An 18697-nucleotide genomic window follows, 5' to 3' on the forward strand; every position below is an offset into this window, starting at 1 on the left:
GAGGTAAATCCGTGATGAGAAGGAATGGGAAACAGAGACCAAGACACGCGGGCTGAGGACCCTAGGGCAAGGCAGGAAAGAGGCCAACTGACAGAAGAAGGAATAGGGGAATGGGAAGAGGAGGGGGAGAGGGGAGCAGGCGAAACGGATGGAGGTGGGCTGGCAGAGGGGGAGAGAGAGGAGGGAGAGGGGAGGGAAAGCAGGAAAGAAAAGAGGAGGAGGGGAAGAGGGGAAGAAGGCGGGATGGAGAGAGAAGGGGGCAGAGGAGGGGAACGCAGAGAGAGCAGCGGCGACCGCTAGGAGAAGGAAGGGGGGAAGCTGCCCGCGAGGAGACTGCGGGGTGGGGAGAGTGCGGCGCGGGCCAGGGGGTGGAGGGAGCGCGGGCGGGGGGCGGGCGGCCGGCGACGCCCCTCCCCGGGCTGGGCGGGCTCCCGGAGCAGTGCCCCGCCCCCCGCCCGCGCGCGCTCCCGCCCTCCGTCCCTGGCTCCCCCGCCCGGCCCCTTCCCGGTGTCCCTCCGCCCGCCCTCGGAAGACCGAGCGAGCGGCGAGGTTGCGGGCGAGCCGCGCGGCGCGGAGCCGAGGAACCGAGGAGCCGACAGCGCAGCGCGGCCAGAGTCCGGAGCGGCCCCGCGCCCGGAGCGCACCGGTGCGGCCGAGCTGCCCGCGCAGCGCCCGCTGCGGGCAGCGCCAGCCCGGGCCGCAGGTAGGAAGGGGCGGCCGGCGTCGGGGCGCGGGGCGCAGAGCCCCGGACGGCCCGGGCAGATTCGGCCGGGCGGGGTGGGGGCGGGCATCCGGATTCCAACCCCCGCGCCTCCCCTCGGCTCGTCTCAGGGCTGCAAGAAGGAGCCCGGGACGCCGCTCCCACCGCCGACGTGAGCCCGGGCGATTCACCCGGGGTGCGCTGGGGGCATGGGGACTCGCGCGAGCGTCGCGAGAGTCCTCCTGCCCCTTCCCTGGCGCGGAGTCCCCTTGCACCTCCTAGCTGGCGCTGGATTCTCCTAGTTGGAGCCGTCGAAGCGCCGCGTCCATTTATTTCTCAGGGGATGGCGGGACCCCGGGAGTGAATAATTCGAAGAGCGTTTGCGGGGGACGTGGCCACTGGTCGGTCTCGGTCAGATGCGCTGAGGTAGAGCCCGTGCGCCTCATTTATTCTCTAAGGGCTCTGGGGCGAGCGACTTGGGGGTGGGTCACCCGCTTCCCATCCTGGGGCAGCTCAAGCTCTCGGGAGACGTTGGCTAAAAAGCATTTACCTCAGTCTGGGCTTAGCGCACACTAGCTCGCGCCGCGCTCTCCACTCCTTTCCCTGAGGAATGTGGGGTGAGGGGACTCCCTCTGAGGGTTTGAGGACAGTGTCCCCTTGTCGCCGCAGAAACTGTTTTCACCTTCTTGTGTCCCGCATTTTCTCACTGGGGATGGGGAAAGGGAAACTGCCTGCCAGGGTTACTTACCTCAGGACAATGACCCTTAGGTCTCCGTGTCTGGTCCCTTTGTGCCCACCATCCCCTATGGGGGGCACCCACAGATGCCCTATTCCAGTTTGACTTAGTCTTCAGACAAGGAACTTAGACCGGGCAGTCCCCCACTGAGGCTCTTAGCTAATCTCTTCCCAAAATAGACATGGACCCCAAGGAGAAAATTGGATTTAAAAAAGCCAAATGATAAAGCCCTGTTTCTTCCTGATAGGGGGCTGGAGCGCTCCCTGCGTCTCCTAGAAACCCCAGCCCATGAAACCCCTCCATGGGGTGGAGGGGGAAACACTGAGTAAAATGGCTCCTGAGCTTTGGTGACACCCCCAAATCAGAGGCTGTCAGGTTATGTGAATGGCCTTTGGGGTCGACCTTCATTTTTCTGTGACACACAAAGTGGGTGTTTGGTGAGAGGGGGTGTTGGGTGCTGGGTATTGCTTAGATTTTTCTCTTTGGGAACTTTGGGGAAAATTTATTCATAAGGGAGTCTGAAAAGACTGCCCCAACTCTCAAAGTCCAGAACAAAGGAGATCAGTGGGAACTACAGGCAACTTGTACCCTCTGTCTCCCTCTTTCTCTCTCTCTCTGTTTGGAGCACTCTCTCTGGGAAGGGTTGACCCAGCCTCTGCTCTGATCAGGGTCTGAGCAGTCTCAGGCCCTCCCCCAGGCAGAGGAGGAAGAGGAGACTTATGAGCCCTTAGAGGTACAAGTCCCAGGAGGAGTGGGAGGGACCTTTCCCCAGAGCATCCAGGGCAAAATGGCTGAGCCTCTCTTGAGTCTCGGAAATAAATTGTCAGGCAAGCAGCAAACAAAGAAAACGCTCTCTCTCTCTCTCCAGCCAAGCGCTGGCTCGGTGGCCAGGGCTTGGAGGACAAACAGTGAGTCCCAGGCCGGGGCACACAGCCGGGCTTGTCTGGCAGAGCCTCTGGAGAGTGGGGCGATTTCTGAGAACCACACGGGAGAGGGGCAGCTGCTGTGGGAGAGGAAGCAGGGACCAGCTCTCTTGTGTGCATCCCTTCATTCTGGGGCTGGAGGTGTGGGAGGTGGGTCCCCAGAAGCTTGGGATGGAGCTGAGAGGGGCATCAAGAGGCCCAGAAGGAAGCAACTCAGAGGGTAAAGAGGAAAGAGCAACTCCATCAAAGCCGAAAGAAGCACAATGGCTCTGTCTCTGAGGGATTTCTCATGCCTGGCCATCAGGAACTCCAAATGCCATTTGTTTATGCATGGCCCAGCCCAGAGCAGCACTTACAAAGTGTCTTACAATAAAGCCTGAATGGATGGAAGGTGCCGGCATGGACTGACCTGCAATATCTTTCTATGTCACTGAGCCAGGGAGGCTCTGAAAAGTAGACACTGAGACCAGAACCGGCCCTGGCTGGGTTGGCTTTGAGCTGGGGTGCTGCCATTTTCTGGCCCGGTGGTGACCTTGGATAAGTTCTCATCCCCACTGAAAGGAAAGATTGGAGTCCTGAAAGCTTCCAGTGTGGCCAGCTCATAATTCCTATCATAACTTTGCACAGTAGGTACTCTTCTAATCCCCACTTCGGAGGGGAGGAAACTGCAGTATAGAGAGGGGAAGTGAATTGCCCAAGGTCACCCAGCTAGGAAGAGGCAGGACAGGGATTTTAACCCCGCTCTTCTGATTTCCTGGCCAACACTCAGCCCCACTGTTGGGTCTCTAGGCCTAGGTTTTCACCTCCACAGAATGACATGGAAGGGTGGTTGGGACTGAATGGTGGACAGTTAGGCCTTGGGGTCTGGTGTCTGACCAGTGGCTATTTCTCTACCTCCTGGCATATGCTAAGAGCTTGAATAAAGCACTAATGTCAGATGGCTTCTTGCCATCACATAAAGACACTGTTCCTAGGCTTGGCTGTGAGCTCAGCAGCTGAGACAGAGCTGTTTCAAGACACTTGGAATTCGGAGATGGCTTTCTCCTTCCTCTCTTAGCACGTATATGCATCACAGGCCAGGTGCCAGTCATTAAGCTTTGTCCACCACCTCTAGCCCCCTGCATCTGCATCCAAGTCTGCCCCCTTCGTCCTTGGGAGGCCCTCTCTGTCACCTGGCCTCAGGTGTGCCCAGCTTCCTTGCCTTTGATCACTGAAGCCACACCACCCCAGCAGCCCTGTCCTTCCGTCCCTCCTCCCTCCGCTGTAGCTACAGGACAAAACCCATTTAGAGCCCCTTAATCGCCTTATTCCCCGGAAGGAAATGGAGATGTGAGTGTCAGCAGGCATGATTTTGCCCGTTTCAGACTGCCCCTTCAATTTCCCTGCTGCGCAGTCTCCTGAGCTTCTCTGCCTGAGCTTCTCTGTGCCCAGAGAACAGTGGACAGAGCCCAGCCCCTGCCAGGATGAAAACAACCTTGAATTGACTCCAATTGCAAAGAGCAGCGGGGACCCTCTTGGTGAGGAGATTGGCTTCTCCGTAGCATTCCTCTGCACTCTGGCCTCAAAGGGACCCGGTGCATGTGTTTCTTTGTGTCGCCTTTTTGCCCCTTTCCCTGAAGGTGGCTGGGAGATGGAGGGAAAGAGTGTGTGGTATCTAAGAGCAGGAAATGACTGGGAGGCCAGATATGGACCCCGAAATAGGGCTTCCCAGGAAACGTGCCTCCAGGAGCTTTGTGAACATGTAACATCTTCACTTGGAGCTCACCTGCCGACCTCAGAGCCAGGGGGAAGGTTGGCGAGAGAGTCAGTAAGGAACCCAGCTAATAGTAGGGATAAGGGCTGCCTGGCGTAGATGGTAGGTGTGAACACAAGCTGTGATATTTCAGCACAGACTTGGATTCAGTCACAAACAGCAAAAAGAAAAAAAAAACAAACAAACACACCCCACTAAATATTATTCCAGTGATAATATCATCAATAATAATAATAATAGCTAACAGTTATTGCACGTTGATGATCTGCCAGGGAATGTGCTGTGTGCTTTACTTACATCATTGCATTTAATTTTCACAAAACCCCGTGGGGTACATAGGATTGTCCCTGTGCAGGTAAGGAAACCGAGAGGAAGAGAGGTGAGGGCGCTTGCTGCAGGATTGCTAGGCTAGTAAGTGGCCCCTGGAGCCCAAGCTCAGCAGCCCTATGTTGACATCCCAGCCCCGGAAGAGCTCCCCCCAACCCCCACCCCCAGTACTGCTCACTTGGCAAGGACCACACACCCCATTTATGGAGCTGCAGGGTTGGAAAGTACTCCCCCCGCCCTTTTCCAACAATTGAGCTTTGCCACAGCTCTGGGAGGCCGGTGGTGTTCCTTAGGGGAAGCGGAGGCAGGGAGAAATGAGTTTGTGCCTGAGGTCCCTCAGCTGCTAGGGTGCAAACTGGGATCTGCACTCAAGTGCCCTGGGATCTGCGACTTAGTACCCTAAGTCTTTGTGAGCTAGACTTCCAAGTTCATTGAAAGCTGGCTTCAATATTGTGCACCCAGCCACCTTTCCCTAACTCTTAGGTGTCCCCCAATTTGTCTCCTACCCTCTCACTGCTCTGGAAGCCATTGAGAGCAGCCGACTAAGTCAGTCAGCTCCGTTTACCGTGATCTGACATGACACGAAAAGCGGCATCCAATTTGATGCGAGCCGCCTGCATCGAATGGCCTTCTATTTTTACATTTGTCACAAATTGGAAATTACAAGGAGGCCAGGTCTTGCTGAGTGATTGGCCGTGGCTCTTTGAAAGCAGGGGGTATGCAGCTAGGTGGAACGGGCCACATTAGGGTGTCAGGGGCCCTCTTGGCTCCAAGAGAGGCCCCCAGCTTCCGGGGCCGGATGGAATCCTGGCATACAGACCCGGCTGGAGGATGCAGGAGTTGGTGGCTGTCTCAGATGGTGACCTGCAGCTCTGCCCACCTGTCAGTGCACAGAGTCTGCAAGATCAATGTTGCATGCCAGCTCTTAACACAACTGAGCCCTGACCAGAGGGACGTTCAAGGTCAAAGACACCCCGAAAAACGTTGACAGCAGGCTGTTTTGGTACCTTATTGTTTGGTAAGGAGGTTCTGTCCAGGGAGAGGGCAGCAGCCACGGGAGGTGAGCAACAACATTTGGTATCAGAATTGCAGTTTGCCGAAGCTTAGTGCCGAGAAAACTCCGGATCGTCAGAAAAGTACTTTGGAGTTTGCGGAAAAATGTTCCTGAAGCTGGTGTGTCTTTTGATCCTATAAGTATTCCAGGGGAAGAAAATAAGGTCCTTGATATCCTGGAGAAGAATCCTCTGTCAAACAAAAAGAGACATTTTTTTAAAGCTAGTTTTCTCGTAAAGCCCAGGTCAGAATGACCTTGATTCAAATGAGGTCTCTGTGTACACACATGAGTTCATGCACACTTAACACTTAGGTAGAATTTTTTTTTTTTAAAGATTTTATTTATTTATTTATTTATTTGACAGATGGAGATCACAAGAAGGCAGAGAGGCAGGCAGAGAGAGAGGAGGAAGCAGGCTCCCCGCTGAGCAGAGAGCCCGATGCGGGGCTCAATCCCAGGACTCTGGGATCATGACCTGAGCTGAAGGCAGAGGCTTAAACCCACTGAGCCACCCAGACGTCCCAACACTTAGATAGAATTTTATAGTTGAAATTTGCAATAGCCCCGGGGGTTCCAAATGAAACTGTTATTGTTGTTGTTGTTATTATTATTATTATTATTATTGCCATTATTATCTCCATCCTTTGGATGGGGAAACTGCGGCTCAACAAGCCCTGAACACACTTATTCCTGACCTCTGGATTGCCAGCTGATGGGATTCACTTTGATGAAACCCAAGTTCAAATTCAGCAGGTTGCCCCTTGAGAAGGAGCCCAACGAGCCCGATCTGTGGCGGGCAGCACCCCAGCCACACAGGGACTGACGGCAGGATCGTGTGGGAAGGCACAGCCATGCAGTGTGGGAGAGAAGGCCCCGGCATCGTTTTAGTCTTCCCTGTCGTTTGAGCTCCGGCCAGAGGCTAACATGTCCTCAGTTATGCCCAGAGTTTGTGGAGTCTGACGTGTGCTCATTTGGCCAGGGGGCCCCAGCAGTAGCCAGATTTGGGAGGAAAGGAAGGGATGATTACTCTCAGACAGTGCTTGAATATCTAGGTGATTTTGGATGAAAACAAATATACCAGGGGCCCTGTGAGGTTGTCTAGAAGGATCTCAGGGCCCTGGCAACCAGGAAGCATGTGGGGCAGTATTCCTAGGTGAGCCTTAGGTTGTTTGGGACCTGCTGGAGGAGCAGGCTGATTAGTTCTGAGTCCTTCCCGGCAAAGAAGGTAGGAAAGGGGAGGGGGGGGGTCAGTCAGTTCTGGCCATTACTCCCAGTTCCCCTCTGCTCTTGCTGGAGATGATGAAAAATCACAAGTTCTGGGAGCTTCCTACTAGGGTGTTGGGGGGTGGGGATGCCTGAGAGTTTGACTCTCCCCCCCAACCCAGCCAGCTTTTCCCCAGCCACTGAGTTTGGCACACCCCCTGGGCACCAGTCCTGGGCCTGAGGCAGATGAGAAGGATGCTAGGTGTAAGGGGTCTAGGTTCTACGGTCTCCTTGGCCAGAGGAAGATCTGGAGGCTGAGGGAGATGGAGTCACTTACCCTGGCTTGCACAGCAGAGTTTGAACCCAAGCCTTGCTGATGCCAGCCCCCATATGCCTTTTCATGCTTACCACTACCTCTGGAAAGCACCTGAATAGAGGTCACAGTGGAGGAGACAGGGGCTTTGACTCACTGAGGCAGAATGTCAGCTATGCAAAATAAAAGTGACCAAAGCCAAAGGCTCCCATGCCCTTGTCCTGGGTCCAGTTCCCCTGCTGCCCGAGTCCCTTTGCCCCTTTGCTCTCATGTCAGATGTCCTCAGAACTTGAGATCACCTAGGATTTAAAAAAAAAAAAAAGTGAGCTTGGGAACAGGGAAGAAGTTGTCATACCGAGAGTATTATATGAAGATGGAATTTAACTGCATACATTTTTAACAGGTTGGTAGCAAATGATCAGATAGCTACAAGCCCTTTCTGGCCTTTGAGATCTGGCTGTGATCCCATGATCCAGGCACTGAGCTGAGGACTTGACAAGCACTATTCTAGGATCCTCCATAAGGAAACTGAGGCCCAGAGCTCACATGGTTGCCCAGGGGTGCCCCACTGATGTGCTGCAGAACTGCAACTCAGATCTAGGTCTACGGGACCCGGAGGCCTGTGTTTGCACTCCGGGATGGCCTTGAACTTGCAAGGAATAAAGGGCAGGGTCCTTACCCCTCTCTGAACTTTGCTTTCTCAGTCCATAAAGCCAAGGGATTTGGACTGGACTGGACGATGGGCTGCTCCCCAAGCCCGGCGCCGGTTCTCCAGGCAGGGGAAGGGTGGCTGCACGCCCCGTTTCCTCCTCCATTTCCCCCATAATAGCCTCCCGAGACTAATGACTGGGGAAGATAAGAGCCCTTTCTCCAAATGGCAGTGAATGCCACTAATGACAGAGCAGATGCAGCACTGTTAATTATGCCACGGGTATTAAATGAAAATGCCAACCCGGGATGAGTTTAATAGCGCCACTGGGCTGGCTGTGGCCATGCTGAAAAGCGGTGCTGTGGACCCAGGCTGAGGCAGAACCACCCCCTCCCCAACTGCAGGGCCAAGACAAGAGCCACAAAGCCTATCCACACTGGTCCCCTCCCTGGCATGGGGTCCACAGTGGCTCTTTGTGGCTAGGGATGTTGGTGGCCACTCTGGAACATTTTCATAGAGGCCTCTGGGGGCCTAAACAGGTTACCTTCAGGGGTAGCAGCAGACAAACAACTGTGCCCGGTAAAATTTTGAGCACCTTCTGTATGCCACGTCCGACCGTAGGTTGTGGAGACAAATCAGACATTGTTTCCAGCCTTTGATGAGCTGCTCACAGTCAAAACTGTACATACCCTACCAGCAGGAATGCAGTGTCTTCTGGCATCTCTGGTGCCCAGCATAGTGGGACACATCGTAGGTACTTACCTCTTGCTTTTTGTGATCTACAAGTCTTTCTCAGTGTGAGCAAGAGGCCACAAGCTGGGGACCAGAGCACATTCAGCCGTGGGCTGACGGGGAGGCCCGACAGGCAGGTGGACCGGCTAGCTCTTTTTCCCTGGCAAACCAACCTGGCCTTCCTGGACAGCTGGACTTTCCACCTGCTGGGTGACCATGGACAATCCTTTTGCCCTCTGAGCCTCTGTTTACACATTTGCAAAATAGGGGCTGTGATGGCTGCAGGCAAAACTGTGTCTCTTAACCAACCCCAGCTCTGAACTCAGAGATTGCATAAACATCTGAAAAGTGACATTCTGGTGGGCAATTCAGTAGAAGGAGAGTGTTTGGTCACTAAAGTAGCTTCTGGTTCTTCTCATGGATATAGGATATTACTTAAACCTCCACCCACTGTCTAGTGGCTCCAGTTCCCTGCCTTCTGCTTCCACCTGGAGAACTGTTTCTTAGGTTTTTCTAGGCCAGAGAAAGTCACAAAATCCACTCCTTTCAGACCCCCCTGTGTTATAGATGAGTAAACTGAGGCCCAGAGGGGAGGAGTCCTAGGACCACAGGCGCTAGGACCGAAAGCTTCTAACCCCTAACCCAGTGCTCTTTCCCCTGCCCCAAGCCAGCCCAGCTTCACTGTTGAGAAATTATTAAATAGAGTTGGTGGAAGGACTCTGGTTGCCGTGACAACGGAGCCTGTGTCCTCGGGAGATAATGGCGTTGTACAGGCAGAGTGATGTGTGTTGAATGCTGATTCGGGACCTGCTGGAGGAAGTGAGCAAGAGTGCAGAGGGGACTGGGTCTGGGGTTTGAGCTTCCCCAAGGAGACTGAAGCTGGGTGGATGGAGAGAGCTGTGGGGGACATTCGTCTCCCCTAGTTCCATCCTTCCCACAGCCTTGGCAGAAAAGGATAATTACCAGCCCTTCGTGGAGGTATGAAGTAAGGCAAAGAGAGGTGGCCTGACTCTTCTTCACCCAGGTCACACAGCCAGGCGAGAGGTGGAGCTGGGATCTAAATTTCAGACTGGTGTCAGGAGACTAGGCCCCGGGGCGGGCCTGGAGCAGCACCTGGAGAGTACAAGCAATTGGTGGGAACCTGAAGGGAGCCGGCTCTGAGCTCTGCACTCAGGGCACCTCAACCCCTCCAAAGACTGCTGAAGAGAGTGCTCATGGGGATTCTGATGGGCCAGGGATGACAGTTCCAGCCCAGGAGGCGTGGGGAAATAGTATGGCAAGACAGCTAGCTACCCATATCAACTTGGGAGCCAAAGTCCAATCCCGCCCTACCACTTCCTAGCTGCGTGACCCTGAACAAGTCACTTTAGCTGTCTGAACCTCCGCGTCCTCATCTGCACAGCGGGGACAATGACAGACTTCCCTCATAGGATTGTTCTAAGATCAAATAAGGTAAGGTAGAGAGCTCGTCAAACCCGGCTCCTAAGCACAGTGCAGTCAACAGTAGCTAGGATTATTAACCAAAGAGGAGATGCTAGGAGAAGGAGCCACTCCCAGCTGGGTAGCAGCTTGGAAATTGTGGTGTTGGAGGGGTGGAACTGGCTAAGATGGGGATGAGAATGATGAATAGCAGAGCTCTTCATTTCAGGCTAGTGAATATCAGTGGAACAAATGAACAGTCCCCATCACCAAAAATATACATCAATATTTTGCATTGGGAAAGCATGATTGATGTACCTCACTGCAACGTGCTCTCCCTAAAAGCCCATGTGCACACCACGCTGGGGAAAATTGCCTTTTCTCTCTGCCAGCTATCTAAATGACCCCATGCTGTGAACCCTTTTGGAAAATAAATACTCGCACCCACGCTCTTCCATTTCTCCCTCCTGCGCAGCTGGTGCAAAATATTTACTCCCCTCATCGGGGATTGGAGAGCATGGGGTTAACACCCTGAGAAACCCCAAAGTGTATCATTTGCATGCTGGCAAAGATGTGATGGAGCTGGCAGACAAGCCCACTCCTTTTGGGAAGCAGAAAGAGGGTGCCGGACTTGGGCATTGGGCTGCTTTAAAAGCAATGGTGAGAGCTGGGATCCTGAAGGCTCGGAGGCAAGCAACCATTTTGTTTGTTTCCGCAAACCTATCTGAGCAAATCCACCCCCAGAGATAGCAACCTGTTTCTGGATTCCCAGAGAGAAAGGGTCATTTGTTTGCTGCTGATCCTGGGGCTGGATGACAGGGTGTGAAGCAAGGAGCCTGAAGACCTCAGATTCCCACAACTCCGACTCGGGCGGCGGCAGAGGGGTCAGGGGGACTCATCCAATGGACATATGAAGATGGCTGACATTTAACTGAGATTTGAACAGAAGTGCTAATTGCAGGAAAGGTACACACATCCACTTTGGGAATCGTGTTTAAAAAGTATTTGCTCTGAGATTTTGATTTGATCAGCGTTTCCCGATGCTGGCACCGTTCCCTTCTATTGATTGCCTATAGGTTAAGATAACTGCGGCATTCTGCCCAGGACTTTCTCCCATAACTATCGAAAACAAAACAAATAATATTAGCCCTAGTCAAGTGATTTATGATAATACCTGCCAGGTAGCAAGCATTTTTCTCTGTACCAGGCTCTGTGTTAATCACTTCACGTATTATCTCAGTTAATCCTCATAGTAGCTAAACGGAGGTATCATCACCTCTGTCTCAGAGAGGATGGGGAACTAACCTATAGTCACACAGCATCTGAGGGTTTTCTTTCCCTTAGGGCCATTGTCCTGAACCACTCCCCTGTTCTGCTTGTCCCTGTCCTCACAGCCAGATCAACCTCCAAATACCCTTTGACATGCCCAGCGGAAGGTGTTCATGAATTTGTTCATAGACCATGGACTTAAAATGTGCTCAGTAAAAAATCCCATTTTCCCAAATGGGTAGGTTTTTTTTTGCTGCATGTGGTTTTTCACTTTACAAAGAGGGGAGATGCATACTCTAAAGATTCCTTTAGAAAGCTAAGTGAAATGAATCAAGAACAGATGCATTGGCTAAAGTGAGCATTCATTTGAGTCTCTTAAAAATAAAATCAGCTTTCTCTTGTGGGAAATATTCAAGACCCTGGAATCTGACCCACAATCAACTCTGAAAATACACACCCTCCTCATTCTTGCAAAATATTCTCAAGCAGTGTCTCTCAATGTTGTTTTAAAATCCAGCTGAGCTTTTATTGAGAACAATAGGATTTGTTGTTTCTCAGATACAAAATTACGATTACAATACAGATTTTTTTTTCTAATCCCTACCATCCCCAATAGTTTTGCCCATCTCCTAGAGGAGAAAGAGTAACTTTGTCCTTCTACCACTTAGAGGAAGAGCTTTCTGAGAGGAAGAGCTTTCTGGAGTGACTAGATTGCAAACTAGAGAGCAGAGAGCCAGGCAGTTCAAAGAAATGAATCAAGAGATCAGGGACAAGATATCACTCGTGGCAGGACTTGCAGTAAATTGGAAAACACATGCCTATTCCCCCCGTGCCTCCCCCACCAAAACCTGCAAATGCAAGTTTTAAAATTCTGATACCACTCAACCAGACACATGTAGGGGACCCTCTTGGCCCCCACAGGCCATGCGTTTGAGATCCCTGCAGGTTCTTACTGTGAGTTTGTGTGATCTTGATGCACACAGTTTATCTCTGGGGCTTCAGTGTGTTCATCCATAGAATGGAGCCCATAAAGCCCACAGAGTTGGAAATGGAGCCCCAGGTGTGGACGCTTGATAGGGAACTGAAGAAATGGCCCGGGCCCCTGCGGCGGAAGTGCTATTCCGTGACGCCGAGTGGGCTCTCTGTGTAGGCGGCGTGTCTGCATGTGACTTATTACAGATCATCATTTCGTTCAGCCTGTCTCTGCAGTACTGTGTTTTCCTCCCCCCACCCCCAATCTGAGTTTCTAAAGGCCGTTTATCCTAACGCCCTTCAGAACGCCCTTCAGAGTCCTTCAAGCACATCTCCCAACAGGAGAGAGCGGTGATTTAACCCCCTGGTTTTCTTACAAGAGTGTCTTAGAAGGCAAAGATGAAGAATGGTGTACAAGAATGCCAGGTGGTCAGCCTGTCATTCTCATTTCCCAATCGCGGTGAATCCTTTCTGACTGGGTGAGCCGGGGCCTTTGCTGAGGCAGCCCCTGGAGCGCAGCGCTGCAAAATTGCACGCAGCCAGCCAAGGAAGGGAGGGGGAAAGGCTTAGCCTGGAACAGGACAGGACGGCCAGGGCCCCGCGCAGGGTACCTGGCACTAGGGGCCTCCAGCCTTCCGAGCTGTTAGGAAGGCACAGAGGGATGGGCTGGCCCCCAGCAAGTCCAGTTACCAAAAGGAGGAAGGCAGGGGGGCAAACCCTATAGCCTGCGTCCCGGGTCACAGCTCCTCAACCACTTGAGACTGTGGGCTCTGCCACCATGTTTCTTTCTGCTCAAATGCAGGCCCCCTCCTTCATTGGTTCTCCAGAGGCTACTGTGAGATCATAGGGTAGAGCCTAGCACAGCCCACAGGAAAAGGACAGCACCCTGTCTCCCCCTCCCTCCACTGTCTTTTCTTTTTCCTTTTGTCTTTTTCCTTCTGTCTTCCTCCGTGCCCCTGTTCTCACCTCTCTGCTACTCCCCTCCCTCCGGTTTTCTTTGCTGTCCTTTCTTCTCCTCCTGCCTGCCCTCCTCGCTACATACCTTCCCTCTCCTCAGCACCCACAGAGGGCTGGACTGGGGCTCCACACACCTGCGGAAGCAGCAGTGTCCACTCCCGTGACTGTGGAGGAGGTAAGGTGAGCTTCCCTACAGGAAGCACACAAGAGTCCGCTCCCAGAGTGTGCTCATCTTCTCCCAGTCCTGTGACCTCATGGTGGCTCCCTGAACCCGCTGCAGTGGGAGCATTTACACCCCAGAATCAGCCTTCCGTTTGCTTTCCTGAGGGCCTGCTGGTAAACACAGCACACCGCTGCTTTGGAGACCAGTGCCACCTTCTCCGAGGCAGATGTTTCTTGAGGACTTTTAATAACAAGGTCTGCTGTCACAGAGAGGGACAGAGGGACAGGTGGGGATGGAAGGTGGAACTCAGGACAGCATGTATGCATCTATCACTGTTTGAGGGGTGTGGGGGAAACAGAGCAAGTCTTGGACTTCCGAGTCGCATCTGTGTAGAGGATACAATGTACCTGGGGAGATAAGACCAAATAGCCATTAGTCAGAATAGAAGTTGAGTTGTGAATAGTGACAGGGCCTTCCCCTTCACCTCCACGGTGATCCCAGCTGTGGTTCTGTCCTCCCCCACCCCAGGTGCCAATCTCCTGTCAAGTCATCGCCGGATCAGATCTCCCCACTTTTAAAGGCTCCATTGGCCCCCAATTCTCCCCCATTACCCAAGGTGTGGAAGAGCAGTTAGAAGTATGGGCTCTGGAATCTAGCCTCCTGGATCTGGGACCTCAGGCAAGGTGTTTTACTGCTTTGAGCCTCAGTTTCCACATCTGTGCAGTGGGGTGTGGTGAGAGGTAAATATGATCATCTATGAAATGCACTAACCGTATTAAGCACTTAATAAGCATTCAGTGTGATCACTGCTCTCACTACAGGATACAGTGCCCGCCCTTTTCCTGCATTCAAAGCCCTTTGCTGCTGCTTTCCACCTCTCCAGTCACACTCCTTCAATCAACCCAGCTTCTAGCCAGCCACGCCATGCTCCTCAGTGGTCCTAAGTGCATTATGCATGTTCACCCTCTTCTCTCTGCCTGAAATGGACCAGCAGCTAGGCTTGGGGAAAGGCAAGGATCCCAGTCCTGCTCTCTCTGGCTGTGGTTATAAAGAGAACCTCCCCACCTCTGTCCCCTTCTGTCAGGGAACACAGTGCCATTCTCTCCCAGGTGCCTGTGGAGAGGGCCATCCCTCCTCTGGGCTGATGAAGAATTTATCACATGCATGCTGGTTACCTGTGTCCCAGCTGTCCTGAGAGCTCCCAGCCATCCCGAGAGCTCAGTGGCAGCAGGCCCAGACTCCGACTGGTATCTTTCTTCCCCTGCACCTAATGTGGGTCCTGCTACCCTCGTGTGCACGGTCCATGTGAGCTGGATTGGATTGAAAATTGCCTGGATGAGAGGAGGTGCTCAGTCGGGCTTTGCAGACAGTTAGGGACCAGGACAGATGTTAGCACACCACTGACTGGGTAAGCTAGACTCGCAGGGTGAGATGAGAATGAGGACACAGAGTAGAAGGGGCACTAGAAGGCACAGTCTGGCACCTGTCCTTGCACACGGAGGAGAGCCAAGACAAAGAGCAGAAGGGGCTGGCTGGAGACCACACAGCTGGTAATGGGTGGAGTGGATTCCCACATGCGGCTTGAGGCTCCAGAGTCTCCAGCTGGCCATGCTCCCTCTTTGCCCTGCAGACATGGCCCGAAGGCAGGCCTCCTTCCAGCAGCACACAGGACCCATATGTGCAATTGGGGGAAAACTGGGGACTCCCAGAAGGGATCACCACCACTTGAGCCTGGTTGCCCCTGCCCCTCTGGGGGACGCTAATTAGAGCCTCTAGCCCCTAGGGCCTGGGGAGAGCTGATCATCCTGGATCCCATGTGGCCTCTTGTTGGCTCCCGGGACACTGGCAGTTCTGCCCAATATGGCCATGGGAACAAGTTAACCTCTCGGGAGCCAAACCTCAGCAGCCTGCCTTCAGTTTCATAAAAAGAACAGCAGGCCTTGTCCTTGTGGGGATTTGTCCTAGAGGGAGTTGCTTGCTGGAAATGGGCCACTCTTGCACACCTTAAAGATGGGGTTTGGGTGTCGCCTGGGTGGCTCAGTGGGTTGGCCCTCTGCCTTCGGCTCAGGTCGTGATCTCAGGGTTCTGGGATTGAGCCCCCTGTTGAACTCTCTACTTGGTGGGGAGCCTGCTTCCTCCTCTCTCTCTGCCTGCCTCTCTGCCTGCTTGTGATCTCTCTCTCTCTCTCTCTCTCTGTCAAATAAATAAATAAATAAATAAATAAAATCTTAAAAAAAAAAAAAAAGATGGGTTTTGGGGGTCCCACTGGAGATAGCGGAATAGAGTGTTTAAGAGCATGGACACCAGGAGCCCAGCTGCCTGGATTCATCCTAGGTCCCCTCACTCCTAGCTGTGAGACCTTTGGCAAGCCAATTTAAGCTCTCCGTGCCTCAGTTTACCATCAGTAAATGGAGAGGGAGTGAGAATAGTTAACATACATAAATCATTCAGAGCAGACTCTGGCATGTTAGTTAAGTGCTGGGCTCACTTCCTTCCTGTGCTCTGATATCTTCTTTTTCTTTCCTTCTTTGTTAATGAAATTTGGGGATTTTTTTCTCTGTGTGTCACCACGAAAGAGAAGCTTGACTCCTGGAGTTTATTTCACCATTAGATGGGTCTGTTAAGCCTCTAGCAGTTATAAAGCTGACTTTTTTTTCCTTTCACTCTGCTTGTTGGGGGTGGGCGGGTGCGTTCTCTAGCCATCTCCCACATTCTGGTTTTGGGAGCACCCCAGAAAACTCTAATTCCAGGCTCTCGGGGATGCAAGTGGTGGGGAAGGGCTTAAGCTTGGGTTTTCTTATCTGCATGGGTTTATGAGGCTGGGGAAACTCATCTACCTGTGGTCACATATCTTCTCCTCGGGACCCAGCAGGAAGGCTTGAGTAAGTGGTAAGGCTACATCTAGAGGCTTCAGAGAATTTCATACAGGCCTGTGTCTGGCAGGCACCTGCTGGGTGAGCAGATACCACCAGACTGAGCCAGGGGGCCTGAGTTAAATCCCATGTGACTTTGCACAGGTCATTTGACCTCTCTGAGCCTCGGTACCGTCATCTGCAAAATGGAGCCAGTAATCATTTTAGTTTCAGTGTATTTAGCACTTGCTGGGCTGGGCACAGCACTAGAAAATTCAAATCCAGTCCTTATGCCTCATGAAGTAGTTACTGTTGGCTCCATTTCCTGATGAGGAGACGAACACTTTAAGGAGATAAGTGACTTACTTGAAAGTCACAGTGGGATATTGTGAAGCATAGGTATACAATAGATGCTATTAAGAAATGCACCTGGGTCTGCAAATTACCTCTCAGGTATGTTGAGTCAGGTGAGAAGTTTGTGCAAGATGTGGAGCTGCTTTCCTTCATCTCTTGACTCTGAATGTGTAATGAGCTGAGAATTGGGGTGGTGGGGGTCTCCAAGGATCATACTGTTTGTGTACTGTGCGACCTTGGGCCAGCAACCAGCCCTCTCTTGGCCTTGTTCTTTTTTTTTTTTTTTTTTTTTTAAAGATTATTTATTTATTTGACAGACAGAGATCACAAGTAGGCAGAGAGGCAGGCAGAGAGAGAGGAGAAGCAGGCTCCCTGCTGAGCAGAGAGCCTGATGCGGGGCTCGATCCCAGGACCCTAGGACCATGACCTGAGCTGAAGGCAGAGGCTTTAACCCACTGAGCCACCCAGGTGCCCCTCTTGGCCTTGTTCTTAATCTGTAGACTGTTGGTATAGACCAGGTGTACAAGTGTGGCAGAGAACAAGCCTGGAGCAGGAAGGAAGCTGCATAGGTCCTGGCTCTGGCTGAGGGTTCAAGGAAAAGGACTTACCATCTAGACCTGTGGCCGGCCAGTTTGCTACAGCTCACACGCTGGTGAAGATTGACTCTTCGCCCCCAGACTCGGGTCTCTGAGACCTAAGTCCTGAGGCCTCATAGACCCTCTCCAGCTGCCCCCTCTCCATCAGAGCACCTTCTCTAGGGATCCCTCCCTAACCTTCAGGGCAGGTGGTGTCAAAGGCTGCCCACAGCACCTGCATCCACCTGCCCACATCCATCCTCCCTCTAACCGTCTGCACATGATTATCCGCTATTAATCGGTCCTCATATTTGTGCAGTGTTTTTCAATTACAAAGCACTTCCCCGGCCATTCATCTCTTTGAATAGCAATCGAAACTGCTGTTTACTGAGCACTTCCTGTGCACGAGGCCCTCTGCTCTCACCAGCCTCTTGCCATGCATTATCTTGATTCGGAGTTTCACAGCCATCCTGTGGGGCATGGGAGTCCACAATGACCACTGAGGATACCTGATACTCAAACACACTAAATATATAGCCCCTGCCCATACAGGGAATGGATGCAAGCTCTGTGAAATAATCGGGGTCGTCCCTAACCTACAACCTCCAGAGCTTCCGTGTGCACCCTTGCAAAGCTTGTATGGGCACTAGGACTTTGTTAAAATGCGTCTTCTGATCCCATGGGGCTGGAATGGGGCTCAAGATTCTGCATTTCTAACAGGCCTCTGGGTGATGCCAATGCTACCTCTTGGAGAACCACGCTTTGGATAGCAAGGGCTTGAAGCACCAAGCCGGCTGAGACTGCTTTACCATAGACACAGACTGGCAAGCCTCAGTTTCCCTATCTGTCAGATGGGTGAAATAGCCTTTGGCTTACAGAGGTCGAATGAGTACTGGGTGATATAGCACCTGTTAAATGCTTGGCACACAATAGGTGCTCAGTAAATGCTGGCTCTTCTCCCTTGATAGGAGCTGGCATGGGTCTGGATACACAACAGATGCTCAATGAAGCCTGTCCAATTTATTGAGCCTAGCATTTTTCCCTAAAGCAGAGAATAAACTGCATTATGTTTCCCTTTGGAATGAAGCCAAACCCAATATTAATTTTTTTCTTGAACTGCAGAGTTCCAAAAAGAAATAAAAGCAAGTAGAGTGATTGCAGTTTGAAGCAAGCCTCTGTAATTTCTGTAATTACAGAATGGGAGCAAGACAAAGCCGGAGTATGCACAGTGTCATGGGAGGGAGTGGGGGCCCCTACTCCCAAGCGTGCTGCTCCCCCTCTTGCCTTCCTGGCTCTTCATGGTGCCATACTCCCTCTGAGCCTCCTTCTGGGCCCAGCCCTAGCCTTGGACAATGACAGCCCTGAGACACTGGCCTTGGCCTTTTGGCCTCTGCCCAAGTTCCCACCCCACGCAGCCACCAGTCCCTCTGATGCAGTGGGACAGAGGGGGGATTGTCCAGGGTGGCTGCCACACGCTCCCCTCCCCCCAGCCTGCCATCTGCGCAGGCCTAGGCTGCTGATAGCCAGTCTCCTAGCAAGGCCTGCAGGGCCCACCTCTAAAATAGATCCCTGGTCCCACTCCTCACCACCTCTTCCCTAGCTGCCACAGTTGAAGTCACTGTCTTCTCTCATCTGGACTCTCAGCCTCTTAAGGAGCCTCCCTGCTTCTACCTCTGTCCCTCTGCCTCCTCTTCTAGACAGCTACAATGAGACTCTTAAATATAAGTCAGATTTCTCCCACCACTT

General features: G+C 52.5%; 1 protein-coding gene across 2 annotated transcripts in view; it reads left to right on the top strand.

The window, feature by feature from the left end:
• The first annotated feature begins 474 nt into the window (after positions 1–474).
• Positions 475–18697, top strand: part of SLC6A1 (solute carrier family 6 member 1) — a 43431-nt gene continuing 25208 nt past the window's right edge. For both annotated transcript variants that reach the window (XM_032327230.1, XM_032327220.1), the window contains exon 1: positions 475–703. The gene's annotated coding sequence lies outside the window, so the exon portion shown is untranslated. The remainder of the gene's footprint in view (positions 704–18697) is intronic.

The sequence above is a fragment of the Mustela erminea genome, chromosome 1 (genome assembly GCF_009829155.1).
Source record: "Mustela erminea isolate mMusErm1 chromosome 1, mMusErm1.Pri, whole genome shotgun sequence".
NCBI classification, from domain to species: domain Eukaryota; kingdom Metazoa; phylum Chordata; class Mammalia; order Carnivora; family Mustelidae; genus Mustela; species Mustela erminea.